Source organism: Delphinapterus leucas, chromosome 2 (genome assembly GCF_059928025.1).
Source record: "Delphinapterus leucas isolate spDelLeu-1000000601 "Yukka" chromosome 2, BTC_Dleu_Yukka2, whole genome shotgun sequence".
In the NCBI taxonomy this organism is placed as follows: domain Eukaryota; kingdom Metazoa; phylum Chordata; class Mammalia; order Artiodactyla; family Monodontidae; genus Delphinapterus; species Delphinapterus leucas.
Window position 1 is genome coordinate 159,039,870 of NC_143130.1, and position 6,511 is coordinate 159,046,380.

The following is a 6,511-nucleotide window of genomic DNA, read 5'->3' on the forward strand; positions in this document are numbered from 1 at the left end:
TACTATGTGAACAATGACAAGAGCTGGGAATACAAGGATGAAAACAGGATCCAGCTTCTTGGACTGTACAATCTAATAAGAACAAAATAGTAACAACTAAGATGGTACATGAATGCTCTAATTCCAATGTATCAGTTTTAGATGCTTAATTAAGTTTTAAGCTAGGACAGAGTTAAAAGTGAGGATTATTATATTCTTTCTTGATCCCTTTATAGTACTAAGAGACAGAGCTTTTCTAGAGTAAGTTTTCAATAAGCAGTTGTTTTCTTTTTGTTAAATGGTCACTTCATCACAACTGCCTTTGTGCTATGTCTAGCAGCTGAGTCTTTCATCCACTGTTCCCAAACATTTGCTGAATGGCTATTATGTGCCAGGCATTGTGCAAGGCCAAGGTGGTCTTGGCTGCCAAGGAGAGTATAGTCTGGAGGAGACTATACTCATCCAGGCATGTATACACATAATTATGATAGCACTTAAGATACACAAGAGTATCAAGAGCAAAGAAGAGTGACCAAGTTCATTTGGGGAAGTAACATTATAATTTTATATTATAATTGGATCATTAAAGTGTAGAAATTTTTCAGGCAGGAAAAATGGGAAAGGCTACTGTAGGTCACAAGAACATCTTGTACAAAAGAAACTAACACACCACTGTAAAGCAATTATACGCCAAAGAAGATGTTAAAAAAAAAAGTACATCGGCATGAATAAGCAGATGGGTTTGGAGATTAGCAAAGCATTAAGTATGCATAGAATTTAGGCTGGGTGGGAGCTGAGTGATGAGCGATGAGGCCACAGCTGAGCTGAGAAGAGCTTTATATGCCAAAGTAATAAACTGAGATATTATTCTATGGAGGTCGAGCAACAAATGGAACATTTTAAGAATGAAAGAACTGTTATTGGATACTTTTATTTATTTGAGGGTGACCACCTCATGACAATGTAGAGACTGGAACAAATAAAGATAACTTGATTATAAAAAGACCAGTTAGGAAACAGTTCCAGGCCCAACATGATAAAGGCTCAGCTAGGCTGGAGGGTGGACTGGAGAGGTGTTTCTGCAAGAGTTGACAGGATATGCCGAGCCGGTGGATGGGAAATATAGAGAGCAGGGTAAACCAGGTCTGCATTGTGTCTAAGCTGGGAGCCGAATGGGACTTTTACGCCTTGTTAAGATAGGAGGAAAGGCAGGTTCTGAGTAGAAAGAGCAATCTAGATGTAAATCCTGTCCTACCCATTTCTCTGCAATTTGGGTAAGGTATTTCACTTTTCTGAACTAGAGCTGCACCATCTATAAAATGGAAAAATAATATCTACTTTATGGGATTGTCATATAGGTTAAATAGGAGTAAAACATAAAAGCATTGAGCGTACTGCATGGACAGAGAAGGTGCTTGATAAATATTTGTTGAATGAAGGAAACTGACTGAAGTAGAGTGAATAGCGAGACCAGCGTTTTAAATGAGGCTTGATTATGTGACCTTGAGCATGTTACCTAACCTTGATGACACTCAGTTTCCTCACATGTGAAACAGCGAAAATCTGTCCTACCTCGCTGGCTTGTTGGGAAGATTAAATCTGAAATCCTATGCAGAGCCTGATGCAGTCACTGGCACATAATCGGTGCTGAATAAATGCATTGAATGAAAGTATAAATTCATTCAACTGTGCTCAGTATACCTGTTTTAAGGAGATAGAAAACTACCTCAGTTTAGTAAATATTTACATTCACACTTACACAAATACACACAAAAGAGGATCTTATGTTTGTTTCACATTGAATTTAAAATGGTAAGCTTCCATTATTTGGAAAGTTAACTTAGAAAAGTTCATTCTTCAATAATGTTAAAAAAATGGCATGCCTCTCTAATATACTTGTGTTATATAAAAACTAGAAACTACCTTCATATTTTCTCATTAGAAACAAAGCCATGTACACAGCTAAATCTTTGTGCAGAGTGTAGGTGACCTGTGTAACTTTTACTCCAAAGAAGTGGTACTAGACTGAGAAAACTTGAGAACCACTATTTTTAAATAACACAAGTACTACCAGCATTAATCCATTTAATTGTTTGAATGCCTTTGACGATTCACTGTGGATACTATTCCTGCTTGAATAAATGAATTTTACTTTGTATACTGTGGCTGTGACAGATGCTGGTATATGGTCTCCAGTATCTTTCCTTCTCCACCTTCTTTTAATAGATGAGACCACCCCTCCACCCTTCCTCCTCCATCCCATCTTTTAGAAACATGGTCTCCCAGCTACAGACTACATTTCCCAGCATCCCTTGAAGCTAAGTAAGTTCATGTGCTAAAGTTCTGGGCAATGGGAGAGGAGAATTGATATCTTTCATTTCTGGGTCACCTCCTTAAAGACACTTGCCCTGGACTCTCTCCTATTCCCTTCTTCTACGGGCTGTAGCACAGACGTGGTAGAAACCCAGCTTTGCTAATGCTGATGAGCACATCAGGGAATGGCGATGCAGCAGAAAGGAAGAAACCTGTGTTGTTTCATGACCTTCACCACCTGGACCAGAGGGACTGTAATGCGAGAAATACATCTCTATCTACGTAAGCCACTACATTTGGGTTTTGTTTGTTTTTAAAACATTTCTGGGAGGGAGGGTTAGAGCATCTCAACCTCTACCCCATGGAATGCAGGGTTTTACCTTGTTTTACAAGAAAAAAAAATTGTTTCAATTGTGAAAATTGCCCTTAAGACTTTATGGGACAAACAGATTTTTAAATATGAAAGTCCAAAGTGTCAGGCTGAACTTTCTGAATACTCATTATTACACCAAGGTTACTACAGGGGCTTTTCCATCACTCCTTATTTGGTAACAGTATTTTGAGTTCTAATGGGGAATACTTGTCAATTTGGTTGGTTTTGATTATGAGTATGCTGTTGTTTGTAATGAAGTAGCGGTTTCCCATTTCTTTTACTAATCCTGCCAGTGAGTGCCGGTTGAAAAAACTAAAGACCTTTCAACTTGCCCTATCTCTATGAAGCTTAACCATAAATTAGATAAAGGAATGGGTGTCTCAAAAGAGAATATCTAAAAAAAAAAGGTTCATCAAATTTTAACCTTGAAATAATAGTGTCAATTTTGTATACCATAATCACTGATTTCCATTAAAAAAATTTTGTTGACTAAAGGACAATATTGGAAATAGAATTTTATTGTATGATTCAAGATTCTAGTTTTGTATACCTTCAGTAATAGGGTATCTTGCATCAGTATTTTTATTACTAGTGTAATGAATAGCTGTGAGACGGTTTATTTGTCAAAAATAAACTTAATAAAAAGATAGTTAACATAAAAGAATTAGAGCACCACGTGATGGTGGAATATAGCATAATATAGCCAGAACTCATCAAAATTATCATACACAGCCACTTACATAACTTAATCACACATAGGACTGTCTTAGATCAACTGACTTTGGAAAGTAACTGCACTGCTGATGTTTCAGTCACTATCAATAATTCTCAACTTCAGAGAAGTTAAATCAGTTTCTTCCCCTCGGCTTCCCAATAACCAGTGACAGCTGTTGTAGTGGAAAGAACCCTTGGCTAGGAATCAGGAAACTTCATTGCTAGCCCTGGCTTTCCTACTTACTAAGTGTGAATTTGAGCAGGTCATTTAACCTGTGTGCAGGGTAATTATGAAGTTCAGAAAAAGATAATCTATAAGAAGCATTTTGGAAAATAAAAATCTTTATACAAATACACAATAGTATATATATATATATATATACACACATACGTATGTATGTATGTGTGTGTTATGTAAGGAAAGCATCATTAACAATATAAAGCCACCTATAAATGTGTTCATATATATACATATGAACACATATATACACGTGTGTTTATAAAGATATGCACACATCAGCTAAATTGAAAAGTTTTACTATTTAGGATTTATTTCCCGGCTGCTTCTAAAGTGAGTCAAGGCAGTTATAGGTTAGCACACAATGCAAAGGTGCAACGAGACGCTTTAAAACAAAACAAAGTCCATGCAGATGACACTTGAGAAGCATGTTTTAGTGGAGCCCTCCTGCTCTTCATTGATGGCTAAAAGCAAAGCAGATAAGGGGACTTTCGTTCCCTTATTAGTAATAACAGATTACTAATAGTTTATTGAACACTTGTGAACTGCCCCCCACAAATAAAAGTTGGAATCTTAATAATGACCTACATCTAATCATACAATGTCACCCATATCCCATTACTCTGTCACTGTCTCCCTGGGTAATAAAGTTAATAAGCCAACTCTGCCAGAGTTCTCTGGAAGTAACATCTGAGAGGTGTCAAGTTCCCATAGTGGAATACAAGGCACACACTAGGCTTGTACCCTAAATTCAGCAGGACTGTTATTATAACATTCTTCTGAACTTTTTTCCTTAGTGATCATCTTGAATCGTGAGATGATAAGAATAAGAATGACTAATCTTTCCTTTTCCTAGTCCCACACCACCTGTTAGTTTTAAGTGAGCTACATTCCTTTTTATATACAGGTAAATAAATTAGGAATTAATTTCATTGTGAGGTGGAGGGTTAATACAAACAACTTTGATTCATCAGCTCAGGCAATACCATTCTATTTGAAACCATCCATCAATTCCCTTTGATCTTTTCAAAAAACATGCAAAAGTAAAGCATTGCGTTTTATGGCCTTAGTCCTTAACACGAACAATGAATATATTAGACTGTATTTTTATTGGACAGATTAGTATTGACGGTCATCTGACTCAAACTGAAAATCTCAGAGTAAAATCATTAGGTTAACGCTGGAACTAGCAAAGAATGGCATTGGAGATTCTCCCCCCATGCCCCAGTCTTTTAAGAAATGATAACATATAATAAAATGGGTTAGAAATCTCTGCACAGATGGCATGGAAACAAAAAAGCAAGAGCTGGTCATTGACTATCACTTTCATACTTCGTTCTACTGGTGTGCTTGGCCTCATTGCTTAACCAAAGCATCACTCCAGAAGGGTCTACAGGCATTAAAAAATACTCACGACTGGGATATAGGTCTTTCAGAAGTTGGAATTTCTGGGTGGGATGAATTGGGAGATTGGGATTGACATATATACACTACTATGTATAAAATAGATAACTAATGAGAACCTATAGTATAGCACGGGGACCTCTACTTAATGCTCTGTGGTGACCTAAATGGGAAGGAATATGTATACGTACAACTGATTCACTTTGCTGTACAGCAGAAACCAAAACAACATTGTAAAGCAGCTATACTCCAATAAAAATTAACTTAAAAAAAATATGTCCCCTACCCCCAGTCTTGTGGCTGATGCCTGAAATTCCACTATTACAGGCTCCTTTCATCACTTCAAAATATTTGATCACTGTGTAAATAAAAATGCATATTAGAGTAAAAATATTTTAAACAATTATGTATAAAAAATAATTTGGAATTTCTTCTCCAGTCTAATATTTCTATTTTCTGATACTTACAAGAAAAAAAGTTCCTAAAGAAGAATTCTGCAGCAATATATTCAAAGTTTGCCACCTTAGAACTGAACCGTAATATGCCTTTCTTCCAAAGGAGGCCTCCAAATGCAGTCTCATTTAGTATCATGGTGTACCTGCCAAACAGGCCGCAGAGAGCGCCAGCCCCGTCTGACAAATGGAGGCCTAAGTGTCATTCCAGCCTCTCCCTATGCAGAGAAAACGAGGGGAAGCAGTGACAGCCACATATTCTACTCATTTCTTGAATGTGCATTTGTGAGCTCACATGTCAATGACAGACTCCTTGAGCAGGTTCAGAGTAAACAAATAGAATACGTTGGGAATGCCAGTCATTGTGATTCAAAATTTAACCAGTCTCTCGGAGCAGGCAAAGGGACAAAATGTATGCAAGTAAACACAGTCTAGTTGACCTCCGACTCACCTGACTCCTCTTGTCCTCTTGGAGTCGTAAATACCTGCCCCGGTTGGCAGGTGTCTTCTAGAACAGAGACAGTGGAGAGGGAGAGGAGCCCCAAACACTTAGTCTTTATATGCCCCCCTCTTTCTGTTCAAACATGCTCTTCACTCTGATTGGCTTCTGGTTCTCTCACTGCCCCTTGCCTTTGACGTGTTCTCCACTCAGCAACACTCAAGGTTAATTGTCTCCAACTTCCCCAAAGCATCTACGCATGTCCTGGGCACACATGTGTATTTCCAGTGACCCAAAATGACAGTTAGTGGGAAGTAGCTTCTTGTAACTCCTTTTCCTGGAGACTTGTCTCTCCTTTGCACTGCTTGTCTTCTAAAACACTAAGGGAGGTTATCTATTCTTTTCACTCACAGGTTATAAAACACAACACGGTTCTGTTTTAGAAGGATGATCAGCATGACTGGCATATCACTGCTAGAAAGAAAACTCAGGTTCCATATTTGAACCCCTAGCTCGTCTTCCAAATCAAGCACCTCCAAAAAATTATGAACCCTTTACTGCTTTTCTCTTTGTCATTCCTACTCAGATTAACAGTATTT